This window comes from Chinchilla lanigera, unplaced genomic scaffold (genome assembly GCF_000276665.1).
Source record: "Chinchilla lanigera isolate Chin_1 unplaced genomic scaffold, ChiLan1.0 scaffold00012, whole genome shotgun sequence".
Classification (NCBI taxonomy): Eukaryota; Metazoa; Chordata; class Mammalia; order Rodentia; family Chinchillidae; genus Chinchilla; species Chinchilla lanigera.
The window spans coordinates 9,263,635-9,278,105 of NW_004955413.1; the positions used below are offsets into that span (position 1 = coordinate 9,263,635).

At 41.7% G+C, this 14,471-nt stretch overlaps 1 long non-coding RNA gene across 1 annotated transcript; it reads left to right on the forward strand.

The window, feature by feature from the left end:
* Window positions 1-3,723: 3,723 nt before the first annotated feature.
* Window positions 3,724-6,027, forward strand: LOC102014996. The gene is made up of 3 exons (XR_260072.1): window positions 3,724-3,811; window positions 4,734-4,788; window positions 5,922-6,027. It is a non-coding gene; the product is annotated as an uncharacterized LOC102014996 (long non-coding RNA).
* The last annotated feature ends 8,444 nt before the right edge of the window (window positions 6,028-14,471 follow it).

The following is a 14,471-nucleotide window of genomic DNA, read 5'->3' on the forward strand; positions in this document are numbered from 1 at the left end:
ATAGGTGCTCGTGGTGGTGGCCCTCAAAGTATTGTTTCCAGACCAGCAGCAGCACCTGCGAGCTTGTTAGAGGCGCACATTTTAAGGCCCCACCTCAAACCTGTGGAATCAAAAGCTCTGGGAACAGGATGCAGCCATCTGTGTGTTAAGCCCTGCAGGTGATTCTGACACATGATCAAGTTTGGGAACAACCATGCCAGGAAATTTTCTGTATAGTACCTACCTGTACGCATACCTCTGCAGTTAAACTATTTTGAGTTTGTCAGGTCAAGAAATGTTTTGCACTTTGTTCTGCATTACTCACTCCAGACAGGTACACTTGTGAGTCCAGGTCGTTTCACACCCTGAGGCCATCCTGGCCTTGTGCAAGTGTAGGGATCTTCAGATAGACTAGGAGCCTTTCACTGTAGAAGTTCTGGTTTCCATCTTCCATCCTTGCTGGGCTGCTAATTACATTTTTTCCCCTTACCCAGGCTCTTCTTGAATTCATAGACAGAGGGTCACTGATTGGGTCCTTTTTTGTCCGCTAATGTCTCTGCATTGTTCAAACATAGAAGTCTGTACCCCTTAGCATGGAAGCCCAAGCCTTCTACCATTTCTACTTGGCTCTTCCTGTGTCATGTAAAGAAACAATTTTTCCTTGGCTTTTTTCACTCCTGTGGAGATATAAATAGCATGCATGTATTTATTTTGTGCCAGTTTCCCTTAGGATGTCTGCAGATGTTAACAGATACTTCAAAGTCTGAAGAGGAACATCAGCTTTTTCACACTGGAGTGGGTGGAGAGTGGAAGGCCCTAAGTCCCTTTTAACTAACTCGGTTCGTTATCAGGATTGGTGTTTTCTCTGCTAAGACTTTCTTTCCTAACAAGAATATTATTTACTTTAATGGAAATTTTATATCTATGCTAAATTCATAGACATTCATTCCTTCACTGTCAAAATGCATACTTGTCTGAACTCAGACAAACAGGCCACTTAACATGATTCATGTGACATAAGAATAAATTGAACTGACATAAATCTGGAAATTAATTATTTATAGCCATGGAAAGGATTTTTGTTCATCAGATTGTATGTTATTACCAATTCTTGATTACTGATGTTAGTGCAGTAAATTCATTTATTGCTTCATTAAAAATATCAGTTGAACATCTCTCTGTTCTTAGCACTTGGGCAATAATGGTGAATAAGGTCGTGGCACACCCCTGTAATCCCAGCACTCTGGGAGGCTGAAGAAGGAAGATCACAGGTCTAAGCCCAGCCTGGGTGATTTAGCAACTTAGAGAGACCCTATCTCATAATAAAAAATAAGAAAGAGGGGGACGTGTAGCTTAGTGCAAAGGTCTTGGGCTCAATCTCTAGTACCATAAAAAAGAAAGATAAGAAAAACATCTGCACAAGAGATTTTGAGAAACAGAATGCCAAAGTGGGTGACAGGAAAAATAAGTGCTAGGAGTTCACAGGCAACAGTGCTTTCAGCAGTTCAAATGACTTCAGGAAGAAGTAAGTTATCCTCATAGGAAGGTGGGAGAGGGAGAGAGGCTCAGACAATTAAAGTAGGAAAAAAGTAGCAAAATAGAAGGCAGAGGAATAGCTCATTTTTATGGCTTGGATCTAGAATGTTCCCCCCAAAGTCTCATGTGCTCAAAGGAAGACCTTTTGGATGGTGTTTGTGACACAGCCAGCGACTACCAAAGGGACAGAGAACAAACAACCTCCAGGGCTCTTCACCTCATGCTCATTAAAAGCATGATCTGCAGTTCCTTCTGAGGCAGCCAGAGACTTAAAAGCGGTTTTTGCTAAAAACAGTGACTCTTCATTTGAGCCTACAGATGCCTAATAGGTAACTAAAAGTAGAACAGTGCCTGACCATTTAGTACCTTAAAACTTTGGGTCAGATCCTGGTTCAATTCTGCACTTAGGCATGTTAATCATTTGGGGAGAGTCTGTCTAAAAGCTGGCGAAACAATGTCATTTACTTCTATATATACACAACCTATTCTTTCCCCTTTTAAGACTAGGGAAACAGAGATAAGAGATTTATGGGGACATTCAACTAAAAATGAGCACCCAGACGTAGCCAGTAGTTGCCCTAAACCTAAGCCACCTTGAGTTGCAGTAGAGCCTCTATATGACTGAGACTGCCCCAAGCAGAAGTAATCATCTCAAGGAGATAAAATTGCCCCCTGAAGCAATAAGGCCTCCTGGAGCCACCTTGCAAAACCAGAATTAAGATAATGATCAACCAGACTCTAGTCACCCTAGCAAATCCATAAAAAAAAGGTCTGGTTTTTTTGGTAACGCGCCAATTGGATCATCTTCTTCAGAGCTGTGCCACCTTGAACACCCCAAGCTAAAGTGCCTTCCCTGTTTTCTCTTACTTTCTAGCTCCTCCTATGCCTTCTACTGACACATCTTGCAATTCTTATTCCGTGATGAGTTAAGAACCTATTCCAAGGGCCAGAGATGTAACTCAGCAGCACAGTGCCTGCTTGGCAAGTGCAAGGCCCTGAGTTTGCTTCCTGGTACAAAAAAAAAAAAAAAAAAAAGAACCTACTCCAAGGGGTGAGTTGAGGTCCCCATTTCCTCTTTGGGAGGACCTTAGAGCCCATCTGATGATAACTGGATGATGAGGGCTTCAGCTTCCTCAGTGGAATAATCCATTGATGGATTAAATTTAATGGCATTATTGGGAGGTAATGGAAACTTGCAAGGCAGAGCCTCGTTGAAAAGAATGGGTCATAGGGTGTGGCACTGTGGACTACTGTATATCTGTCCCTGTCCCTTGTTCTCTGGCTCTTGCTCTGTCTGCTTCTAGCTGCCATACGATGGACAGCTTTGCTCCTCTCTTCCCGTCCACCATGATGTTTCTGGTACAGGCCTAAAAATAATGAAATCAGCAGACCATGGACTGAAACCTCTGAAACTGTGAATCAAAATAAACTTTCCTTCTCTAGATCTCAGAGTAAAGGCAAGTGTGTGGACCAGTAAGTAGAGCAGAGGTTACAGATGGTGAAAAGTGAGGAAATCATGTTTAAGTAAAGTTACAAAATTCTAAGGTTTCCTCAAGTTCTCTGGAAGAGACAGAGATTAAGTGTAGTTTATCACTGTATAGTAAAACTTCAAATGACTATATAGAGTCTGGTCAGCCCCTTGGCAGGAAATACAATGCACTGTCACCCTGGATGATTGAGAACAAGTCAATAAAATACCTGTTTACAAAAAATAAGGAGGTTAATGAACACTTTATTTGCATCCTGGGGCTTGAACCCTGTGCATGCTAGGCAAGTGGTCTACCACTGAATTACATAACCCCTTAATGGACACTTTAAAGAACCAGAATAGCTATAGCAGGGGAGCCCAAGGACAAAGAGAAGGAGAGGCCACCAGAACCCCAGAACCCAAAGAGAGTAGTTATGGAAGTAGTTGAGTTACTTGACCAGATTTGTAGTCTTAGGTGGAGGAATGCAGCCAACCCACAGAGCCCCAGGACAAGAGCCAGGAGAAGAAATCCCCAATCTCATAGTCCGACCCCCTGCTCCCTTGTTGGCATCTCCCACTAGTCAAATCCGACCAGAAGCCGGAGGGAAAGGTTTACCCAACAGACCACATGACTCAGTTCTATGATTACACCCTCTTGGAACTCTTCCATCTGTGTATAAAAGACAGGCACAAATACTGTCTTGCAACACTGTTTTTAGTAGTCATAAATGGGGACTGGTTGGGAAGAATCTGAAAGTTTTATCAGTAAAGACCAGCTGTATTAATTTTGCATGCTTATATCTGGTAATCTGAACAACTACTTTGAAGGTAACAATATGCAATATAACAACTATTGTTGATTTCCTATATCTTGTTTTGCAATTGTGTATCATTTTTAATGTTTTTTTTAATTTTTATTCTCTTTTTAAAAAAAGACCAGGTGTATTGAGGTATATGCATTTATTAGAATGTAATTCAACCATTAAAATGATATACTGGATGTGTGTGTGTGTGTGTGTGTGTGTGTGTGTTAGAGAGATACATGCAGTATGGGAGATACAGAATAAAAATATTTAACAAAACAAAAAGTAATTGCTGTAATTGCTTACATCTCATGGACATATACATGATAGAAGTATAAAAACATGAATGGTGAATGGGTGAAATTAGAAAAAAATTGTGGTAGAGGCTTCCTGTGGTGAAGGAGGAAAGGAGAATAGTATTAGGGAAGATAGAAAAAGTAGCTGTAAAAAAAAAAAAAAGTAGCTGCATTACTCAGGGCTCTCTACAGAAACAGAACCAATGAGATAGATAAATATATGCAGCATGATGAAAAAATATAGTGAATGATTAAATAAAAATTTTAAAATGTATTACAGTAAAAGGTATATTGCCATTAATCTACCTCAAAATACTTAAAACACACTTATCTATCATTTCTGCCACATTCTGTTTTTCTGTCTTGGGTTTTGTTCTGCTTTGTTTGTGACAGGGTCTCAATTATATAGTCTGGGCTGGCTTTGAACCCACCATGTAGCCCAGGCTAGCCTCAACCTTGCAGTGATCCTCCTGTCTCAGCCTTCTGTGTGGTAGGATTATAGGCATGAATCATCACGCTTGGCTATCTGCCACTTTCTGAATCAGTTTTGGAAGTCCTTTTTCATGGCTGCCTCAATGTCTTAAATCAACTTGAAATTTGCAATTCTGTCAAATAAAAATACTATGGTGTGTCCTCTTCACCTTTTCACAGGACCCAGCACCATGGAACTTCCGGATCTTCCCTCAGATCAAAAATACAATGAAAGGTAAATGTTTTGAATCAGTTCAGGACATTGAGGCAGCTGCACAATGCAAATAAGATTCTCATGAAAGAGGACTTCCACAACTGCTTCATGGAGTGTCAAGAACAAAGGGATAAGTGTGTTAGAAACGAGGAGGAGTACTTTGAGGGGGATTGATGGCAATGTGTCTTTCACTGTATAATTTTTTTAGTTTAAACAGTCACTGTAGTTTTAATCATACCTTGTAGATAGACAGACAGACAAAATTTTTTAAAAATTAAGGTGTTGGGCATATAGCTCAGTAGTGGAGTGCTTGCCTAGGCTATGTGAGACCCTGAGTTCAATCCCTAGGACTGCAAAAGGAAAAAAATGTGATTATATGGTACGTGAATTATATTTTCATGAAGCTGCTTAAGGGCTGAGGGTAATTCAGTGGGTCAGTGGCTGAGCACTTGCCCAGCAGAGAAAAGGCCCTGGTTGATTTCCAAGGGAGGGAGAAGGAGGGAAGGGAGAAGGGGAGGGGACGCGGAAGTGGGGAGAGGAGAGAGATCAGAAAATGTAGTTCGGACTTCACGAGTGACTAGTTTTGGTGTCTGGAGAGCGGAAGCAGATAAAGAGAATGTCAAGTATTTGATTCATTATGAAGGGAGAATGTAATGGTGACCTCCACCAATGGAAATTGGACAATGTGGAAACTGAAAGAAATAAAAAGAAAGCTTGGAAGAAGAGATCTAATAACATCAAGGAAAAATATAAAGGCACGCTATTATTTCTAGATTGATTTGATTTGATTCTAGTTTCTTTCCCAGAAGCTCCCAGAAAATGTCTTTTTCATGTATTTCATATTTCATGGGTCTATATTTAGTCATAGTCCTAGACCAAAAGCTGAATCAGTCTCGGTATGGCAGAAAAGCTAGTTATTCTTCTGCTTCTATGCTGCCCTTTTTCCTTTTAGCAGAACCACCATTTTCCCATTTCTGTTGGGAAAATGCCTATTCCCTGTTCTCTTTTGGCTAGATGTGTCCATTGGCTAAATGTGTTTATATGACTAAGTTCAAGCCAGTGAGATGGAAAGGAAAATAATATGTACACCTTCTAGGTCATCTCCTTAAGGACAGAACTGCTTGTTGTGAACTCTACCTTTGCTTTTTCTGCAGAACATGGAGCATGGAGCTGAGCCAGCTTCAACCACGTAAGCAGGAGATGGTGGTACAATCAGATTACAAGAAGAAATTGTGTTCCTTGATGGCAGGTAGAACAGAGCTACCCAGTTCATCCTGCATGTATGACTACTGATTATTTTGTTAAGAGTCAGAAGTAAATTTTCATCTGATTTAAGCCACTACTTTTGGATCTGTTTGTTACCATAGCTTAGCCTCTACCTAAATCAATACACTAGGGAAGAGGGTGAGCTGATGGAATTAATCCAATCAGGACTCACCTCTGGTGGGGGCTGGGGGTAAGGTCCATTTTCCCCTGAAGCACATGGGTTTTACAGAAGACAGTGAACATCTGAATGAAAAGTCCAGGTGATTTTCCAAAGAAGAAGTGGGAAAGGACTGCAAGCAACCAAAAGCAGAAAATATCCACTACCCCATAGAACAGGGTTTCTCGGCTTGAGCACTACTGTCATTTGGGAATGTGCAGCTCTTCATCCAGCACATTGTAGAATGTTAGCAGTATTCTTAGTCTCTACCCATTATATCTCCCCTTGTCACGACCAAAATGTCTCCAGACATTACCAAATAACCCTGGGGTAGAGGGCTTTCCTGTGTTAAGAAGCATTGCTCAGAAACAGCCTTGAAGTTGCCTTTCATACCTCTGACCCCTAATCTTTTTCTCTAACCACTTTTATTTAATTTGGTAACAAAAATATGCCAGGCTAGGAAATAAGGACTTTATTCTGAGTGCTTGTAGGGTAAAATCTAAGCTCTCAAGCAAGGCTTCCAAAACCTTTTACACACACACACACACACACACACACACACACACACACTACTGTCACAGTCCATTTTTTGCTTCTATAACAGAATAGCACAGGCTGGAGAATTCATAATGAACAGAGAGTTATTTTGCTTATGGCTCTAGAGGCTGGTGAGTCTAAGAGCAAAGGGCTACATCTTGCTGAGGATAGATGAGTCATAACACAGTAGAAGCATCACATGGTGAAAATGCAAGAAAAAACCAAACTCACTTGTATAACAAATCTATTCTGATGATAATAAACCTGATCCAGAGATAACAATATTAATCCATTAATGTGACTGGTATCCTAATCTCATAAAAGCCCTATTTCTCTGCACTATTGCACTAGAGATTAAATTTCCAACAGATGGACTTTTGGGAATACATTCAAACCATAGCAACTACCTTACCTGTCTCATCTACAATCCTATCCCCACATAGCCATTCTCTAGCAATACTGAATTTCTCACTGTTCTCACTTTTTTTCACTTGTATGGTCTTTTCACTGTTCTTTCTGCGAAGAGTACAATTCTCCATTTCTGTCCCAGCAAAATTTCTATAAACTCTTTCAGACTCAACTCAAATGTAACCTCCTATATTTAAAAAAAAAGAAGAAATAGTCCTTAAATTTCCCAAGAAAACTGTTCCTCCTAACTACTTTGTTTATATCTGTAAGGTCATGCTTGGCACAATTTGCTGTAATTACCTGCAATAAATAATTGGTGCGTGGTAATTGCTTTTGAATCCCCAGTCCCTAACAAAGTGCCTGACACTGCTTGTTGTATGGATGAATGAAAGGAAGAAACTGTTAGAGTAGGCTCTTCAGATTTCACCAATAAAAACTGTAGCTTGGCCAGACTATTTGCTTGTATTAGACTGGGTTTGCAGCAGGTGTCTCTGTCACTGAGCTGGGAAGCAGGTGGAAGGCTAAGCTCAGGACACCAAATTGAATATTTGCAGCACTGCACCTTGGCAGTCCTTGGATTCCTGGGCATGAAGTGTGTAAGTGGTAATTTGCAGCTGCCCCTGCCAGGCAGATACTGAATGATACTGTACATTATAGTTTATTTTTCATAAACTTCTGTCCCTGACATCATTTATATCATAGAGCAGAGTCAGTCTTTTCAAACAAATCCATTTGCCTGTCTTTATAGAATCCCAGTTAAAGAGTTTAAAATGTATTTTGGAGATAACAGATATATTGAACATATGAGCCACATAAGTCCTGTGTGAATATCTGAAACAGAATTCCAATATCCAGACAACAAAAGTTAGAAACGTATGCCTGTTTGCCACATTTACAAGACTCATTTTCTTCTGACTGGGTTGTACAGCTCTCTCCACTTTCGAGTACTATTATCAGAATATTCCCATGGCATGGACCCTGGAAACAGTCTGCAAGCTTACTTTGCTGTTTCTCATTACTAGATTCTCATATTGCTGGCAGAATTATCTTCTTGGTGATTTAAATATGCCGTATTTGTGAAAGTCTGTTGCTATGGTTTGGGTAAACCCCTTCCCTCAAAGACTACTTTTTTGTTTTGTTCTTGAGACAGGGTCTTGCTATGCAGTTCAGGATGGCCTTGAGCTCACTTTGTAACGCAGGCTGGTCTCAAACTCTCAACAATCCTCCTGCCTCAGCCTCCCAAGTGCTGGGATTATAGGCATGTGCCACCACACCCAGCAAGACCACAGTTTTAAAGGCTTGGTTTTAAAGGCTTGGTTCGCCAGCAGTGATGCTAGTAGGAAATATTGGAACCATTAAGAGGTGGGGCCTACTGGGAGGTTTCCTGTGTATTTGAAGAGGGTATTGGGACCCAACCCCTTCCTATCTTTCTTACACTTCCAGCAATGCAGTGAGGACTTCTTTCTCCATCGACACCCACCGTGATGTGGTGCCTCACCACAGGCCCCAAAGCGACAAAGCCAACTAGCCTCAGGCTGAAATCTCCCAAATTCTAAGCCAAAATATACCTTTTCTCATTTTTGGTTGATTACCTCAGGTGTTTGTTACAGTAAAAGCAAGCTACCCAGTACAAACATCTGTTTAGGATAGCACAAACCCTGCAGGGCAGCCCGGAAATAATCAGAATGTCACAACTGATACAGAAACTCTACTGGGCTCTTTTTTGAAAACCTAAACTTAACCTTGTGTTCATCTTACAGTTACAGACAGATATCTGCTTTGCCATACAGAAGCTCAAGGTGAGAAAGGAGAAAGGGGAGAGGGAGAACATAGAGCTAGAGAGGGGCAAGAGGTCTCAGGGTCCCCGTCATGACTTTCCTGACCTGGCCCACTGGATCTCAACTCTGTTGCCCCACTAGAACCACTGTGATGCCTCGGCCCAAATTAAATCAGAATCACAGATACTATCAGCCACTGTTCAAATATCCAAGAATGTATCAGTTGTCCGAACAATCTTCTATTTCATAAACAGAGAACCCAGCTCTATGTTGGGTAAGCAGAGCCTTGCAATAGTTCTACCAGGAATCTATGGAGCTAGGGAGGGATTGTTTCCCTGTCTCTCCCCCTCTAGCCTCTATACCCCAAATAGGACAGGTTACCAGAAGACAGGGGAGGGTTACTGAGCAAGAGAAAATGAAAAGCAATTATAGTACCATAGTTGGTATAATTGAGACTAGGGCTTCAGGTTCACACATGGAGTCTGAACAACAATTACTAGCTGCTTGAATCTTTTTTTAGATCAGAACCTGGGTGGGGCTGAGCTTGAACCTATAAGTAAACAGAGCGAGGAAACTCACAGTTCAGGGCAGGTGGCAGAAAAAGATGGGGGCATATTTTCTTAGCTTTGAGTGAAGGGGATAAAAATCCGGAGGAAAATCCCCATGTTTTCCACATTGACATCGATATCTTCCAATGTTGGGAATTTGAAGATAAATGTGTATTTAAAAGCCTCACCCTTCCCTAAAATGTTTCAGCTGTGTTATATAATACATACCCAATTGAACTAAGATATGATTCATCATTTACGTGTAATTCTGTCTCTTATTCATCAGGTGTGTGATATTTGTCAAAGTTATTACGATGTTAAGGTTTAAGAGAAGAAAGTAAATTCTGTGTTGGTTCCTTGCTACTCCACCAGGGACAAAGCAGTTGAGGGAATAAAGTCTCATATTTATAGGCTGCATGTCAAAGTTCTGTGTGGTGCAGAGAAGTTGCTGCTCTAGGAAGTAAAGTTTTGCCTAAAGAGTTTTGACCTTGCAGCCCTTGTAGGTCTGAAGGGAGCATATATCCTGGAGTAGCCTTTACTAGAGAATAAGAATTCTGCTTATTAAGCAGAATGTTCCTACGGAACATTTATTCTTACCTACATACACCCAACTCTCCATTTTATGAGTTGAGAAAGCAATATTGATGCTACATAGTGACTTTCTACTCTCTAGGCTTTGTACCGGATGCTTTGTATGCTGTAGTTTACTTAATCTCCACAATCACTCTGTGAGATAGAAATTAGCACCAGGTCAGGTGGCTGAACTGAACACATCTGACTGGATATTTTAGGTGTTTCTCTCTCTCATCTTTTTGTCACTGTGACAAAATACTTGAGGATAAACAACTTAAAGGAAGAAAAATTTATTTTGAGTCATAGTTTTAGTCCATGGTCAGCTGGTTCCATTGTTTCCTGGCCTGTGGTGAGAGAGTCCATCATGGTGGACGGATGTGGTAGAGGCAATCTGCCTACATTATGGCTGCTGGAAGGAAACAGAGAAGAAGTAAAGAGGAGGAAGGAAAGGGAGCAGAGGGGAAGGAAGGGAAGGAGACTGGGTCCTAATATATATCCTTCAAAGCCTGCCCACCAGTGACCTACTTTTTCTACTAGGCCCTACCTTTACAGTGACTTCCTCCACTCAATAGTGCCATGAGAGGCAACTAAGCCTTTAGCAAATGTCCTTTGGGGGACATTGCAGATTCAAACCCTAACAGTCTCTTACACCCAGGGTTTCCCACTTTCTCCACTTGACTTGAAGAACTGTATAGTCTGGTTCCTTAATTGCCTCAGATCACTCACAAATTCTGACACCTGGGATTGGAGCCTGGGGCTCAGCTGCCAGATCTCCCTGGCTTCTCTTGGCAATGGCCTTTTGACTTTCTTCTAATCATGTGCCAGTGGCCTGCCCCTCCTGCTTGGACTGACCCTCAAAGGCTACTGCAACTTTGCTTCTTAGAAGTGGTGTCCATCTGTCTTTTCCCTTTAGGTTCATCTTTTGGCATTGCCATTTTCTCCAAAGCTTATGTCAAAGAAAACGGAATTAGTTGTACTTCTACATCTGGGCCGGTGCCAGCTGCCTATTTACACTGGTGCCGCCTGGTTCCTGGCCTATCCGGGTTTTAGTTAGGTTTCTGAGTTTATAAAAGTGAAGACGGCTCAGCTTTCCAGACATAGGACTGGAAATGTAAACACTGGCTTTATAAGTGTTTATACCTGCAGATGCTGTAGCGAACACTCTTCTAAAAGAAACATCAGTTGTGGCTCCTTGTCCTCCCGGGGGGCTGGAAGGTGCTATATTAAAAATGTAAATGTAAGCCAGGTGTGGAGGGAAACGCCTGTCATCCCAACACTCTGGGAGGTTACAGCAGGAGGATGGCAAGTTTGAGCCCCACCTGGGTAACTCAGTGACTTAGGGAGACGCTGTCTCAAAATAAAAGTGTTTCTTTATTTCTGATTCTGTTTGGGTTTTTTGTTTTTTGGGTTTTTTTGAGATAGGTTCTCACCATGTAGTTCAGGTTGGCCTTGAGCTCACAGTGTAGCCCAGGCTAGCTCTGAACTTCAGCAAATCTCCTGTCTCAGCGCTGAGGGCTGGAATTACAAGTGTGTGCAACCACACCCCCCGCCAAGTGTTTCTAAATAACTTTTGTGTTTCTCTCTAATTATAAAACTGACATTTGAGGTAGGAATTGATATTTATGGGTACTGGGGATTGAAACCTGGGTCTTCACACTAGGCTATATCCCAGCCCATTTTTTACTTTGAGATAGGGTCTCACTAAATCACTAAATTACCCAGGCTGGGCTCAAACTTGCAATCCTCCTGCCTCATCCTTCCAGAGTAGTAGAATTACAAGTATATGTCACCCCACCCTACTAGATGTTTGGGTTTTTATAGATAAGTAAAATATAGAAAAAATATAAAGACACAAAATCACCCAAAGTCCAATAACCCAAAAATGGTGAAGGGTTTGGTGTATTCAGTATATTTTCTTAAGTTTTTACACACACAAAAACACAAAACCAGGATCGTACTCGATATGGTCTTATACTCTGCCATTTAACTTACTATTATTCTGCTAACATTCTCCCATATCATTAAAATTTTTTACAAATGTTTTTAGTAACTATATAATATTTCATGAATGTACTGTGAATTACTTAACTAATGCTATTCACAGACTTAGGTTGATTCAAAGAATAAATGTGCTGGCCGGGCGTGGTGGCACACGCCTATAACCCCAGCACTCAGGAAGCTGAGGCAGGAGGATCATTGCAAGTACGATACCAGCCTGGGCTACAAAGTGAGCTCAAGGCCAGCCTGAACTGCATAGCAAGTCCCTGTCTCAAAAAGACAAACAAAAAACAATAAATGTGCTGGCATGAACATATTGTGCATGAATATATTCTAGGTCTTTGAATAGAATCTTAGTTGTATAATTATTAGGGAAAAGATTACATTACATAAAGTAGTGCTTAATGAAGTTTTTAGTCTCAAGACTCCTTTGCAGTTGTAACTATTTTTGAAAACCCACAGAGATTTTGCTTGTGGTGGTGATAGCTATCAATATCAATGATATTAGAAGTTAAAATGAGGAAAACATTTTGAGGGGTAGTGAGGATTGAACCCGATAGCGCTGAGCTGCATTCTTGGCTCTTTTTATTTTCAAATAGGGTCTCACTAAGTTTCCCGGGCTATGCAGGAACGCACTATCTTCCTTCCTCAGCCTCCTGAGTAGCTGTTACAGGCACATGCCCACCATGCCCAGCAAGAATGAGAAATTTGTAAAGTATTTAGTGCTTCATGCTCAAATAACAGGAAGAAAGCCATTATTATAAATAAATGGATGGATTGGTGTGAGCTGGAAGTCAAGTGTGTAGGTTTCTTGCAGAGACACAAAGAGATTCTGAGTTTCTGGTGGTCTCATTCACTGGCTAGAGAATGGAGGGGCAGAGAGAGGAGTGGGAAGGAGGTGGCCTTGCTGGAGGTAGAAGTAGGGGAGGTGGTAAGTCTGAGAATCAGGCAGTCTCCCTACGGGACACACAGAAGTGTTTGAGACTCCAGTCCACTAAGTAGAACTTCAAAAGCATATTGTCACATTCTTCCTTATTGCACTCTTAAAATACCTGCTTTATGGAGTTCGAAATACTTGCCTTTTTGGACCCCAAGAGGGGCTGTGGCTTGTCTCAGGCTTCTCTTCCTCCTGCCCCCTTGCGTGATAGAGACAAGTCTAGAGCCCAGTTGTCCTGCTTGCTACCCTAGTGGTGTGCCTATTGATACCACAGAGTGAATACGGTTGGTTAAGCAGTGCATCTTCTAAATTTCCACCTTCTAAAAGTGTTTAAACGGTACAAAAAATACGGTTACCCCCTAGACTATGTGGCAGGTGCCCGGTTGTCTGCAGGGGTAGTCAGGCCCCTCCCACCTGTAAATTCCACCTAGAGACTGAATATGCAGGCAGTGAGCAAAGGTCAGACTATGTATGGCCACAGAACGCTGACCTACACCCTCTGGATTAACCAGCTGGGGAAGCCAAACCAGTTAGCTTCCAACTCGAGATCCCTGCCTGCTTTCCAACTCAGCAGCAGCCAGAGAAAGCCAAATATGCTCCCCCAAACGGGCGCTTAAGCCCTACTTCTAAGTAGCCGGCCTCCACTTTCCCAGTGCCAGTGTCTCCTATCCTGGCCTGGCCCAAGACTTCCCTTTCTTCCCTACAAAGTCGCCTCACTCTCTTCCCTGGCTGGAGTCTCTGCCAAATCCAAGTGAGGACAGCTGACTCCCTTATTTTAGCAACTCTGAATAAATAGCCTGGGGGTACTCCTCTCGGCTGTCTTCATTTATTTCTACACAACTGAATGAATTAATAATAACAACAATAATAATAAAGCCAAGTTATGAAAAGAGTATCAGTTACTAACCATTTGTAAAATGCTCCACAATCATCTTAATCTGCCTCATAAACACCTCCAAAACCCTGATATCCCCATTTTAGAGCTCAGAAAATTGAGAAGGAATCACGAGATTAAGCGGCGTGCCCAGAACCAGGAATGGAACATCAAGTTCGAGGTCTGTTGTTTATCCACGAAGGCCAGGCCGCTCTTTGGAATCATTACCATTTTAAAGTATTTGACGCCGGGTTGAGCGAATATTAAGGAGTAGATCACATTTCAGCCTGGCAGGCGTGAAAGTATTGTTTTTAGTTTGTTTTTCTAAGTTTTAGTAGAGGACATATGGGCTCCATTAGCTTTACTATGCAGCACAATTTTGAAGATATTCTTTTCCAAAAAATTTTTCACCATCATTTAACATTTTAAAGTTCAGCACACACCATCAAATCTTGATGCTTGTTTTTCTCAAGGTTTTGCCTCTTCCTCTGCACTGCTGCGGGGAGGTGAAGGTCACACACTCAGGCCTGGGGTGTACTGTGGTGTGGCTTGGGTGGCCTCCAAAGTTATGTATGGCTGGGGTGAGGGGAGGGTCGGTGTAACAGTGCCGGACAGTCCTTCTCATGAA